Here is a 14,632-nt window from a genome sequence, read left to right on the forward strand (position 1 = left end):
GGATATATGTTTTCATTTCATTTGGGTTAGACCTAGGATTGGAATTGCTGGCTCATATAGTATCTCTGTTTAACTTTCTGAGGAACTTGTAAACTGTTTTTCACGGTGGCTACACATTTTACATTCCCACCAGCAATGTGTGAGGGTTCCAATTTCTCCACATCCTCAGCAATACTTGTACTTTCTGTGTGTGTGTTTGTTTTATTATAGCATCCTAGTGGGTGTAGAGTGGTAGCTCTTGGCAGTTTTGATCTCCATTTCCCTAATGGCAACTGATATTGAGCATCTTTTCATGTGCTTATTGGCCATTTTGTATATCCTCTTTGGAGAGAGATTTATTCCAATCCTTTGCCTGATTTTAATGGGCTTATTTGTCATTTTGTTGGTGAGTTGTAAGAGTTCTGGATACTGTATTCTGATATGCTAATATTTATATATTCTGGATACTACACCCTTATCAGATAAAAGATTTGAGAGTATTTGTTCCCATTCTGGGGTTCTCTTTTTACTTTCATAAAAGTATCCTTTAATACACAAAAGTTTTTAAATTGGATAAAGTCCAATTTAGTTATATATTTATTTATTTTTGGTTGCTTGTGCTACAGGTATCCTATAGAGAGCCTAATTTTTTACTGGCTGCATATTTCATAATATGTCTGTAATATCATATTTACTTAAAAACCTCATATTGTACATCTAAATTTCCAGTTTTTTTTTTACCAGTGATGCTATTCTTCTGAATTCAGTATACATAAATATTTCATTATATCTCTAATTAATTATTTCCATATAGATGGATTCCTAGAAGTGGGTCTAAAGGCATAAATATTAAAAAAAATTTTTTCTTCTATAATGGGCTTCTCATTCTTTTTTATTTATCTATAGTTATACAACTGATATATAAACATCCTGGTAAAACATTCAGACAGTGAGCATAGAGAATATCCTCCCCAACCCCCACAAATTCTCATGTCTTCCTCCAAAGACACTTTTTATAGCTCTAGATGAGATTACTTACCGTATTATTTTCCTAAAGGATTTTTACCAGTTTATACTTTCATCAGCACTGTGTGGGCACCTGTCTCAATGCTCCCTCCCTTGCGTTATTAATGCAAGTAATATTTTTATAATAATAGCAGCTAACACTGAGCATTTACTGTTGACAGGAACTTTGCGAAAACAATTCAGATGCATTATCCCATTTCATCTTCACACACACACACAAGAACTGTAAAGACATTAAGGTCACAGTGATTAAGGTGACTTGCCCCAAGGTCACTGAGTGTTTGAGGCTTTAAACTGAAGTCTGCCAAATCAGAGTGCGTGGTCTAGAACTACTGCTTCTCAAATATTATCACTGCAAAATTTTTCCAATTTGATCGCCCCAAAATAGCATTAATGTTTTAATTTGCATTTCTTTAATTATTCATAAGGGTGAACTTTTTAAATCAGTTGGTTTGTGAATTTTCTTTGTCCATTTTAAAAAACTGAAATGTTAATGTGTTTTCTTTATTGATTGTATGATCTTTCTATTCTAATATTAACCACTTATTTTTCACTTCATATGACACGTTTGTCATTTATCTTTTAGTATTGTTGATACTGTTTTTTGGAAGTTTGTTTTTATGTAATCACATCTATTGATTATTTGTGAATTTCTTCTGTTTCCTTTATGTGTAAAAAGGCCTTTTCCATCATGACCTCAGTTACACATAAATTCAATAAATACGTTACCTTTTAAGTATCTTAAATAGTCACTTTAAAAATGTGTTTTTTCTTTCTATTCTTGTTAAGTCATAAATCTACCTTACAGTTCTACTAATGACAGTGGTTTGGGGATTTGCAATCATATATTCCCTGAGACACTTTTGGGCAGTTTTCTGGCTTGAGGATAATTATTTTCTCATTGAAAGAGCTATCAGTGGTTGGTATTTAATCAACATTCAAAGAAAAAAATAGCAAATGTGCTGTGTAACACCCCTAGTGCTAGTGGCCCGCCAGTCTGTGAGATACCTAGGAAGCCCTCCGCACTGCACCCCTTCCCTGTTTTGTATACTTAGGAGTTTGGTATTTTGGTTCAAATGCTGTCTTGAAAACCCAGAAATCTGGATCCTGGGTTTGACCCTGCCATTATCTAGGTACATGACTTGGCAGGTCACTTAATTTCTATCAGTTTTTTCATCTGTAAAATGACAGGCCTGAATTACATAGTCTCTAAGGATAATTTTAGTTGCAAAATTCCCTGATTTTTATTATCCTTCTGATCAAGAATCATTTCACGTATGTTTGGTATTGATAAATACTTTTAAAAAGTTGTCATTAGTGATGTGTGGCAGAGTGGCTGAAGGGAGGCAGAGTGACAGGTGACAGAAGTGCATGGGAGGGGGGAGGGGGTGAGGAATGGGGAAAGAAAGGGAGTGAGGACTGAATCTGGTAATAGCCAGGGAGAAGTTAGAGGGTGGCTAAGTTTGAAGTGAGCTGGGAGCTTCAGTGGATGGAGCTCCTTGCAGGAGGGGTAGTTCTGATCTGATAGATGCTCAGAGCATTGAGTGGAAAGCCTGTGGGCAGGGGCAATAGGAGGGCACTGCTTGCATTTGAGAGAGACTGAAAAGTCAGCACATGGGCAGTGCTACTAAATACCTGCACAGGGTTACCTCAGAGACAAAGCTGAGTCCAACTTTTTCAAAAGAGAGACTGGAGCCATAGAAGAGTCCAGGTGATAGAAGGGACACGACAGAACGCCTTGTGGTTCCTGTGTAGTGTACATTGATGCTCAGACTCTACCTGCCCGGGTGAAGACAGATGCACCAAGTTTCCACTGAATGTTGGTAGCATACACTCTCTTCTGATGATACTTGACCTTGCTGCTTGAATTTTTTCACACGTAATTGTAAAGAGTAGGCCTATTTCACTAATAAATGAACTAATAAACTCACTTTCTAATTTATACTTCTTCTCTTATGAGTTTAGGCTGTGTTATCAAACCTCCAAAGTCCAATTAACTGTGGGACTTTTATAGGATGGAGTGTTTGTATCTGCAAGGTTGACAACCAAACTAGACCTTTTGGTAAATTAAGTTCAAGCCATCAAGGGAAGTCTCTTGGCAGGCAGCCAGCCAGCCTGTTCCAGTGGCACTCTTTCCAGATACACATCTCCATCCATCTTTGAGCAGAGACCAGCAAATAAATAAGGTGTCTCAAATGCAGGTGCTCCTGTCAGGCCAGCCAGCAGCACATCTCTCTCTGTGGAGAGGGGTTGAGGAATGCTAACACTGAGCCCAGAAATTCTGTCAAGACTAAAGTAGTAATTAAGAACAGGGAGCCAACAGATCTTCATTTGAACCGTGCTCAGACTTATTAACTGTATGGTCTTGGGCATAACCTGTTAGACATTAGTTTCCTCATCTGTACATTAGGGGTAATAATGGTATCTACCTCATAGGGATGTTAGGGAAATTAAATGGAAAAGTATGTGGACAGTGCTTAGCACAGTGCTGGACATTATTACTGTCATGGAGCAGTTGATGACTTCGTCAAAGGCATTCAAGAGATTCAAGCATATGAAAAAGAGCAGAGACCAGTGGATTGGGCAAAAAGGATGTTTTAATCACCTCTTATTCACCCTGTTGCTGAGGGAAGAATTCCTACCCTAGGATTATGGGGATGGCTGAACACACAACAGTGGACACTGGCAGGTGGGACTGACCTCAGCTTTTATTAGTCACATATACTCACAGCCCCAGAAGAGGACACAGTCTGCTGCTCAGGGCCACACGGGGTTGCACTCAGGAGCAGAGTGAACAATCAGGGGCTGTGGGAGGCAGGCTTTGTAGTATCAAAAGGGTGAGGTGCCTCCTGGTTTCTGCCCGGGGATGTGATTGGCTTGCTAGAATAATCTTGGGGGCTGATAAGGAACTGAAACCCACTACTCACGGATAAACAGGAACTGGACCTTAGTCACTTTGATAAGGAGGATTGTTTGGCTCAGGGATCTTGTGTACTAGAGCAGAGTGGGTAATAGAATTTGTAGTTAGGTCATTTGAGGCCTTCCTGATTTCATCAGATGGCAAGGCAGCACATAATATTGAGCCTTGATTTTAGATTTTGTGCCACAAAAGAGAATGCAGGCCTTGAAATGCTGTTCAATACAGCTGTCGGGGAAACTGGGTAGAAGGCTATGGAAGATAAGTAGAGGTGTCTGATTCTGGGCAAGACATGGCATAGTGGCTGGAAAGGAAATACCACGGTAGTTCATATATAGTGTCATAAGCAGAGATCTCTTCATTGTTTTCGGTTCAGCATACATTCATTGATTGGTTGTACCATCCTAGGCCCTTCCAAGGCTTAACCAGGTTCAGTTGACCATGTTAGATCAGGAGCAGTTTGACCTCTAGTTACTTTGGCAGCAGCCAGGGAAGCCAGACCAGCCCTGAAGACCAGATTGCTGAAATGCATTCTACAGGAGTTGGGGTTGGTGCTAGGCCGTAGAGCTATTTGCCTCAGACATGGTTATTGGAGTCCTCCATATTTTGTAGGTTTTATTCCCAGAGCTATTACGGAGTTTGTTTTTCTGACTGGAGCCAAAAGCAGATGCAGAAGGAAAGGATCTGAAGATGACTTGAGATTTTTTAGAGGTGAAGAGTTGCTTAAGACATGTTATGAAAAAAGTGATTGGAGGGGCACCTGGGTGGCTCGTTAGGCGTCTGCCTTCCACTCAGGTCATGATCCCAGGGTCCTGGGATCGAGCCCCACATCAGGCTCCCTGCTTGGCAGGAAGCCTGCTTATCCCTCTCCCACTCCCCCTGCTTATATTCCCTCTCTTGCTGTCTCTCCCTCTGTCAAATAAATAAAATCTTAAAAAAAAAGAGAAAGAAAAAAGTGATTGGAGAACAGGCAGTGTTGTATAGTGCTTTGTTCCTCAGAGAGGGTTCCTGGACTGACAGTATCCATATCACCTGGAGCTTATTAGAAATGCAGAATTCAGGCCCCACCCCAGAACTTCTGGATCAGATTCTTTTCTTTGACAGGATCCCAGGTAAGAAACCTTTTAGTGGATAGAAGGGCAAGAGCTTTAGGTCAGGCAAACTGGATTAAGATCTCAGTTCCTCTACTAATTTGCTGTATGATCTTGGGCCTCTTCCTTAACCTTTCCACTATTAGGATTTATTGTAAATTGGGTTTACCTATCTTGCTGGATTGTTAGTATTAAAGGAGGTAACATAAAAAGTGCTTAGAAACATAGTAAGGTAGCTCTTATTAGTAGTTATTTGATAAATAATATCTTTATATAATTTGACAGAATATGAAAAGAAAGAGCAGGATATCATTAGGACTAACTCTGTCATGAGAGATGAGTTGATAATTGAGAAAAATATCCTGAGCTGATGGGGCAGTGGATGTGGTTGGCTCACTAACAATTTTCCCTCAGTGTGAGACCGTAAGTGTACTTGTTAAATAACCAAGAGTTGACAGCTATACTTCTTAATGGCCGCTGAACTCTTGGAAGGGAAAATTATCTGCGGAAGTGGTAGCTAAGTCTTGGCATCCAGCAAGTCCTTCACATTATAGAGGACAGAACCATGGCTTGAGAATTGAGACCTGGGCTCACTTCTGCCCCTTGGTAACTCATAACCCTTAACCATGCATTTAACATCTCTGAGCCTTAGTCTTCATCTATAAAATGAAGATTAATGGGATGAGGTGTAAATCCCAGTACACAAGCAAGGGATTATCATCTCCATATCATCCTTACTTGGTGTCTACCATATTGCTCACTAGACAGCATCCAAAGTCCCAGAGGTGAATTTTATACTTGATGCCACCAGCCACTTGAGAATCTTCACTCCTGGGGTTCTTTGGAGTTGTTCAGGTTACCTGGATTTCCCAGTGACCAGAAGGTACCTTAGGAAAGTACATAGGCCATTCAGGTATTGCTATAAATCTCAAGGACTGGAACCGTAGGAGACTAGACTTTGGAATGGAATGAGAATGATGGTGGTAATACTGTCAGAAACAACAATGACAATACATATGACAGGTTACTACCACGAATCCAGGAGTGCCAAATACGGAAACCTCCATCCCTTACACTACATGTTACTGCCTTTCAGGCCCTCCGTGTAAGAGACAAGACCAAATGACAACTGCTTTTAGACTTGAGAAATCTGCGCCCACTAAAAGCTGCAGTCACCTTTTCTGACCTCACCCATCCACCTTGTATTCTCAGAAATAATTGCTAGTAGTTCTCTTTTAACTTAGCTGATTCCTTAGATACCTTACATTTTAAATCATCTTTTTGTGTGTAGCAAATGCCCCATTTCTTGTCTCTGAATGTGTGATCTTTGCTCTAATTATGTTGAGAGTGCCTGTTATTTCACCTGACTCTGGTTGTTTGTGAGATACTAAATAGCCATGGGGTTAAAGCTGACTCGGATCAAAGAGCAACTCAGCCTCTCAGGACCTCAGTTTCCTCGCTTAGGAAGGGAAGAGATTGGACTAAGGTCATTTGGTCATGCGACAAGAGTACGTGATAGATAAAGTAATGAACTTCTGTTTGCTGAAAGCAATGAATAGGACTCTCCAAGGTCTCTTCCAGCTCTCTGGTTCCAGCAGAGCCCAGGCATCAAGGTAGAAGTAAAGATTTTATTCAGGAGAAAGGGATTATCAGCAGCAACAGAAAAAAAAAAACTTTAAGCAGATAAGGTTGCATTGAGCCATACCGTAAGAGAGATGTCTCAGACCATGAGATAGATGTGAGCAAAGGAGAGTGCAGAATTGTTAGGGCAACCAGAATCGAGTACCCTTGATTATGTAATAGAATGGCTTTTCTCTCTTGGATGTTGGAACACACAAATCTAGGAAGAGGTGGGCCCAACTTCTCCATGGAACTCCATAATACAGGATGTCTAAGGCAACAACCTGTATAGACAACATAATAGAGGCGACCTGTTCTTCCTTTCCATTGCTAGTCACTTTCCTTATTAGTCCAGCCCTCATGTCACTGGGAAAGCTCTGCTTTAATTGTGCTATTCCTATTTCAGAAGCTCCTCCCTCAAAACAGGTGGAAGTTCCTCTGCTTATTTTCTGGCCTCCCTAACCTAGGTAGCCTTGTGCTCCACCCTTTCTCTTCCGTGAGTGGTTTTGGAGACCCTCCCTAGCCAGCCCAGTGTCCATAATAATGATGGCAGCTAGTTACGGATGTCCTTCCAGAGCTGGGTGCACATACATGATCCTGGACACATACATGATTTCCAGCACCCAGGCCAGGTGTGCCTCTTCTGGAACGGAGTTCATGACTCTTCCTCTGTCTGGAGTTCTTTACCTTTCACCCTGGCCTGTTCGAGTTGTACCTCACTTGCGTTTACCAGCTGTAGCTCTTGCCTTTTCCTTGCCACTCATGGGGATCAGTCTGTTTGTTTGTTGTTGTTTTTCTCTTCCTTTCCTTCTTGTCTCTTACGGATTGAGTCCTTTTAAGAGATCTGTTTTCAATCATTCTAGCATTGGATCAACTTTATTACCAATTCCCTGTGGACAAAGATCTTGTTTTATATGCATTTGAATCCCTCACAGCACTTAGCAATGTGCTGAGTAAATAATAGGCAAATGACCCATAATTAGGAATAGGACGACATGTATATATAGTATAGTAATTGGGGAATGGGAGGTCCAGTTCCTGAGGTACAGAAAAGAGCCTCCTACTCTCCAGTAGTGACAACAAAGGCCTTTGTTTGAGTGCTTTGCTAAGGACATCACCAGCACTTGTGGATTTCAGAACATCTATTTTATTTAATTAAGCAGTGCATATCGAGAGTAAGTCTTCAGTGTTGTATTCCTCCTTGTTCATCAAAGGGATTGCATGTTTCCTACGAACTATGACTTAATTCTCACTTCTGCTTTTTCTGGTTTTTGTCTTGCCTCTTTTTAACTTAAAGAATTCTTAAACTTTCAAATCCTTTTTGGAAGTAGACAATAAAAATTTTAATAAATAATAAATAAACAAACAAACCAATAAATATTCTTTGTGCTCCTTTTAGAAAGCTGGCCTAGTTTCCACTTTGTGTTGAATTCCCATTTGTGTTTTGGGTCATTATGCAGCACTTGGTTCAGCCAATTAAGTTTTTTCTTTCTAAGTATCTTTATTCTATATCAGTATAGTCTTTTCTTAAGGCTTTAATATTGTTCCTTTGAGGAACGTCCATCTTTGTGGTGCTCTTTTGTTGCTTAAATGTTCTTCCCTTGGGACCTTTGGCAGTTTTCCCAAGGCTAGCAATTTCAGTAAGTGCTTATTAATAACATAATTTAGGTTGCCTCTATACAAGGACCTACAGGACTTAGAGATTCCAACATGCCGTGTTCTAACTCTGAAAGGTACACTTTCACAACATTATATCTAATGCTGTATTCTCTCCCCTCAGTTTAACTTCCCCAACAAAGGGAATTAGGGGAAACAGTAAAATATGTTAGAGGCTCTTACATTTTAGTTGTGAGATCAGCAAAGTATAGTTTAGCCTCTATAGTACATTTCACTAGCCCCCAAATCACCAGTGTATCCCTCATGATTATATATTAGATTTATTTAATAATAGTATTCTGTACCTGAAAGTGGTCTACGAAGATTATATAGTTTATTTACAGATAGATACTTGAGCTGTCAAGTCAGATGGCTAGTTTCAAAACAATTTAATGAGGATGATTCACAGTCTAGTAATAACAACTACCACATGTAGTAGTTTCTATGTGCTAGGCACGGCTTTAAGTGTAAACACGCCCACTCATTAATTCTCTTATAAGTAACATATAGCTGATTTTTTAAAAACCCAATCAGAGAACCTCTCTGCCTTTTAAAGATTTATTTATTTGGGAGAGAGAGAAAGAACGTACGCATGTGTGAGACTTGAACACAAAGCCTAATGCTGGGCTCGATCATGATCATGACTGAGATCACGCGACCTGAGCTGAAACCAAGAGTCGGACACTTAACTGACTGTGCCACCCAGAGGCCCCATCTCTCTGCCTTTTAACAAGAAAGTTCAATTTGTTTATTGTGATTAATAATACATTTGGACTTATTTCTGCCATCTTCAATTGTTTTCTATTTAATGCGATTTTCTTTTGCCTTTCTTTTTTCCTTTTCTCACTTGCTGTTGGATTAATCACATTTTCTTTATTTTCTTTTGTACCCCCTGTTTGCAAATATTTATCTTTCTATTTTCCTACATCCTTACCTGTTAATATACATACTTCATTTAGGCTAAAGGCTAAAGTCAGTCATTGTTTTTGTCATCCTCTTGACTCTTGGAACACCCTGACTCTGGTCTCTCATCTTCCATGTTGTTGTTGATTGTTAATTTCAGAGAGGCATTGGATTTCTACGAATACAGAACTTTAGAGCCTGGCTGCCTGAGTTTGGACCCCAGCTCTGCCACACATTAGTGTAAACCCTAGGTAAGTTATGTAACCTTTTTGTGTGACAGTTTTTTTAATCTGTAAAATGTGGATAATAAGAGTACCTACTCCATAGAGTTGTTGAAAGGATTAAATGAATTAATATATGCAAAGCATTTAGAACAGTGCTTGGCACATAGTAAGCTTCCAGTAAGTGCTAGCACTATGGTTGTCATTATTCTGTTTTGTTTTTAACCTCTCCTTCCAGTACCCATTTTTATTTTTTATTTATTTTATTTATTTTTTTTTTAAAAGATTTTATTTATTTATTTGAGAGAGAGAGAATGAGAGACAGAGAGCAGGAGAGGGAGGAGGGTCAGAGGGAGAAGCAGACTCCCTGCTGAGCAGAGAGCCCGATGTGGGACTCGATCCTGGGACTCCAGGACCATGACCTGAGCCGAAGGCAGTCGCTTAACCAACTGAGCCACCCAGGCGCCCTCCAGTACCCATTTTTAAACAGTCAGTGCATTTTAAGTATACCAACACATTTCTTAATTTTTTATTGAGATATAATTAACAACTGAGCTTAGATGTTATGTTTGAAGAGTTTTGACAAATATCTATTCTTTAAACACCACCCAGAATAAGATGTAGAACATTTCCATTCCCCAGAAAGTTCTTTTGTGTCTCGTTCCATTCAGTCCCTTCCCTACACCATCCCAACAACCTCCACACTACTATCTGATTTTTATCACTGTTAATTAGTTGTACCTGTATTTGTTTCCTATAAGTTGAGTCATATGTGTGTACTTTATGCCTGGCTTCTTTGACTTAACATAATAGTTTAATGGTTTATCCATGTTGTTGCATTTATTAGCAGTTTATTCTATGTTATAAGAAACCTCCACGTAGTTCTCCTACGTAGTTGTACCGTTTTACACTTCTGCTAGCAGTGTATGAGAGTTCTAGTCATTCCACATCCTCACCAGCATTGATGTTATCAGTCTTTCTGATTTTACCTTTTCCAGTGGATTTGTTTAGCAGTTTCTTTGCTTGCCACTTGCTATTTCTTCTTATGTTCTATCCTTTTTTGTTTTTTTCCTGGTTTAGTTTCCTTCTTAAAGTAATTCTTCCAGTGATGGTCTGTGTCTGTTTGTTTGAAGATAATTTTATTTCAATCTGGATATTGATACTTGATTGTTATTTTCCTTAATATTCAAAAACTGTTATTGCATTTTCCTCTGGCATCTGTTGTTATTTATTTATTTATTTATTTTTCACATTAACATTCTTAGTTTATTAATCCTCGCATGAAAAATCTGCACAACCACCACAGATAAAGCCACTGCAGCATCTTTACTCCTTCTTTTTGCCAGCACCAACATTGGCTTTTGCAGTCCCCCTGACTTTCTTCATTCTGTTCTTGGCGTTCCTTTCGCTTTTTTCTTGATGTCTTCTTCTTCTCATACAGGCCATGTCTTGCAAGTCTGTGTTTGGGTTCATTTTTCTTTGCATAATCCAAGGAATCATAAATCATGCCAAAGCCAGTTGTCTTGCCACCACCAAAATGGATTCTGAATCCAAACACAAATATGACATCTGGTGTGGTCTTGTACATTTTGGCTAGTTTTTCCTGAATTTCTGTCTTAGGTACTGTTGCCTTTCTGGGGTGAAGAACATCAATGACCATCTGTTGCCGCTGAAGTAGTCAGTTAATCATGAACTTCCTGGTCCAGATAGTTACTGTGTCATTTATGATGGCGGCCAAGCCTAATGTTATTTAAATAGAAAGTCTATATCAGCCTAGTTGTCATTCTTTTGTAAGTAATGTCTTTTCTCTTGGTTTCCTTACAAATTCTTTTTCTCCGTGTTGTTAATATTTTGAAGTTTTCTTCTGAAGACTCGTGTTTGTCTTTAATTCTAGAATATTCTCAGAAATTATCTTCAAATTGTTTCTCCTGTGCTTTTTCCATTATTTCCTCTGGAACACCTTCTCATTCTGTCTTCTGTGTCCTTTAACTTCCTTTTCATATTTCTGTTTTTATAAACTCTGCTACCTTCTGAGTAATTTTCCCAGACTTCTCTTCTTAATCACTAATTTTTTCTTTAGCTGTGTCTAGTTTATTTAATTTATCAATGTGTGAATGCCAGTGACTTAATTTTTTATAAGTTCTTTTTCACATCTGACTATCCTTTTTCCATATTATCTTGTTCTTTGATTTTGACTTCCTTCATTTTGCCTGTTTATTAAAATGAAATATAATTAATTTATAGCATTTTTCATAGTGTTCTATTGTTTTTATGGTTTTCAATCCTTGGGGCTGCTATTTGTGCTGATTCCTGCATTTAGTGACTTTCCTTCTGGTGATTCTCATCTCCTCATGTGACTTTTTAGTTTTACTTTTTGCCTCTTGGGGGTGGTGCAGTGAGCCCCCTCATCCATGACACTCTAGCATTTCTCTGTCTGAGCAAGGCTCCCCTTGTTTGATTTTATTTTTTATTTTTCTTTCTCACCTCCAACACCCTCATTCCCCTCCCACACTATAGGCACCTACTCTAATGTATTTGATAAAATGTCTTTGGCTACATATGTGGCCTTATCAAATATATGGTATTGTTCTGATTATATGTTTTTAACTTATATAAATGCTATTATGCTCTAGATCTCATTGTGGTTGTTATTTTTTCACTCAACACTGGGTTTCTATCCATGTTTCTGTCTTAGTAGCTAGTTGTTGCTTCTTTCTAATGCACTGTTTTCCATAGTATACCTCCTGTACATTTACTTAATTCTTTTAGTGATGGACATCTAAATTGCCTCTGATCTTCCTGCTACCAAAAACAATGCCCCAGTGATCTTTCTGGCCTTGCTTCCTTATGGACCCATGTAAGAATTTTTCTAGGATATGTACGGAGGAATATGATTACTGGGTTACAAGGCATATATATACAGAAAATTTCACTAAATATTAGCAGAATGTTTTTCAGAACAGCTATATCAATTTATATACCCACCAAGTGCCCTAGATTCAAACTCAAGTTCTACCATGTGTTAACTGTGAGATCTTGGAGAAATTACTCAACCTCTCTGGGCCTTAGTCTCTTCATCATAAAAGGGGATAATTACAGCATTTGCCCCATCAGGTTGTTGAGAGGGCAAAATGAATTAATATGTGTAAAGCATATTCCTGAATATAATAAACACTTCCTGAATACAATAATCATTAGATAAATGCTAGCTGCTATTACTACTATTATTTTTTTTAAGATTTTATTTATTTGAGAGAGAGCACAAGCAGAGTAGAGGGAGAGGGGGAGAAGCAGATTCCCCACTGAACAGGGAGCCCGATACAGGCTCGATTGGGATCATGACCTTAGCCAAAGGCAGATACTTAACTGACTGAGCCACCCAGGTGCCCCTATTACTGCTATTTTAACAACTACTATTACTGCTTGTTGATTAATTAGAAGTAAGCTTTTCCTTCTCTGAATTGCCTGGTTACATCATTTGCTCCTTTTCCCCCCTTGGATTTTAATTTTTTTCTCTAGATTTGCAGGAATTTCTTATATCTTCTAGGTATTAATTCCGTGTTGCCTTTGTGCAATATTATCTCCTGAATTTACCCTTTGTCCATTGTCTGTTAATCATGTCTTTGATAGAAACCTTCACTATCACTGCAGATTCATCATCCCCTCCCCCCCCTTTTTTTTTTTGGCATTTGGGGCATTAAGAAGTTTCCCTACCCTTGCTTCAGAGATACCTTCTGACATTTTCTACTGTTAGCCTTTATAGATTTACCTTTCACGTTTGTGTCTTCCTCATATGGTATGTAAGAGTGAGCTCTGTTCTGTGTTTTTCTTCTTCACTGTGTGAGTCTCTGTGCCTTGGGTTGTGAAAGTACTCTGGTTTTTTCTGTTGCATGTCAAAGACCAGTTTTTATGTTAATTTCTCAGCTCAGGATTCCTGTATGATACAAATTTACATACCCACACTTGCCTCTGTATGGCATAGGCCTGCATTTTAGATTTCTTATGGGTGCTTTTTCCTCTTCTTAAGGCCTATATAATTAACAACTTTTATTGCTGCTTCCGAGCCAGTGAGCAGAGATTTTCTCAGACTGCATATCAAGGAAGGATAGGTATTTGAGCCTCTGGGCTTTGTGCAAGGGTCTCAGCTTCAACTCGCCCACCTTCTACCTGCCTGAAGCTGTATTTCTAGTCTCCATGTGAGGATTAATGCTTTCTCCTCCAAGCTCTGGGCCTGTATTGGTGTTTGAAACCCCTGTGGGCCACCATGGTCTCAACACCCACTTAATGTTCCAGTTTTGATTTTGATGTCTCTTTCATTTTAGGTGCCTGAGGATTTCTTTTTTTTTTTTTTTAAAGCTTGACTATATATTTTAAAGGCATTTTAAAAGTGTTTTATCCAGCATTTCTGTATGAAGTGGGAGAAAAGGTCCATTTACATCAGCTTGGCATGCCGTTTTGCCAAAAGTTTGCTCTTCAATTAGTTATTCCTATTAATCTTAGTAAAATTTCAACTTCTAACATTGCCAGCTTACATTCATTAAGTAGCCCTTGATCACCCTTGAAAGTTTTCTGCCTTACCTATCTCCATTCTCCCTTTATTGCAAGTTTATGACCATGTTTTTAATATCTGTGTATTGATAAGCCACATAATTCAGTTCACTTTTTTTGAACCTTGCTCAGTTGCTTATTCTGCTACAGTTATTCTATTATTTTCCCATCTAATTTTTCTTAAAGATTTTATTTATTTCAGAGAGAGAGAGGGAGTACACGAAAGCATGAGCCAGGGGAGGGACAGAGGGAGAAGCAGACTCCCTCTGAGCAGGGAGCTTAGCTCGATGTGGGGCTCGATGCAGGGCTTGATGCAGGGCTTGCTGTGGGCTGGATCCCAGGACGCTGGGATCATGACCTGAGCCAAAGCCAGCCACTTAACTGAGTGAGCCACTCAGGCGCCCCCCCCATCTAATTTATTTATTAACAAAAATATGAAATAGCTCTGACCACAAGGTTCTGTAGTGAATGCTCAAAATACCTACCTCTGGATCATTGCTAGATCTTTTTTTTTTTTTTTTTTCAATCTGATGAAAGCTGTAGATAACTTCCCCAGAAAAATGACCAAAAAACATCTTAAGTAAGTTCGTCCTGAAAATAGAATCCCAATCACTTGTTTCATATTAATAAGAATATTTTAAAAGATCTAATATATGTCCAGGTAAGTGTTT

General features: G+C 38.9%; 1 protein-coding gene and 1 pseudogene across 5 annotated transcripts in view; one reads left to right on the forward strand and one right to left on the reverse strand.

Annotated features, from left to right (window-relative positions):
• ZBTB40 (zinc finger and BTB domain containing 40) overlaps window positions 1-14,632 on the forward strand; it is a 73,168-nt gene that overhangs the window by 13,592 nt on the left and 44,944 nt on the right. For 2 of the 5 annotated variants that reach the window (XM_081817694.1, XM_081817695.1), the window contains exon 2: window positions 9,353-9,443. The exons of the other annotated variants lie outside the window; for them this stretch is intronic. The gene's annotated coding sequence lies outside the window, so the exon portion shown is untranslated. The remainder of the gene's footprint in view (window positions 1-9,352; window positions 9,444-14,632) is intronic. 5 annotated transcript variants of the gene reach the window in all.
• On the reverse strand, window positions 9,885-14,001 carry LOC145721031 (small ribosomal subunit protein eS24 pseudogene; annotated as a pseudogene).

The sequence above is a fragment of the Leptonychotes weddellii genome, chromosome 4, assembly GCF_054177405.1.
Source record: "Leptonychotes weddellii isolate Sample4059 chromosome 4, ASM5417740v2, whole genome shotgun sequence".
Classification (NCBI taxonomy): domain Eukaryota; kingdom Metazoa; phylum Chordata; class Mammalia; order Carnivora; family Phocidae; genus Leptonychotes; species Leptonychotes weddellii.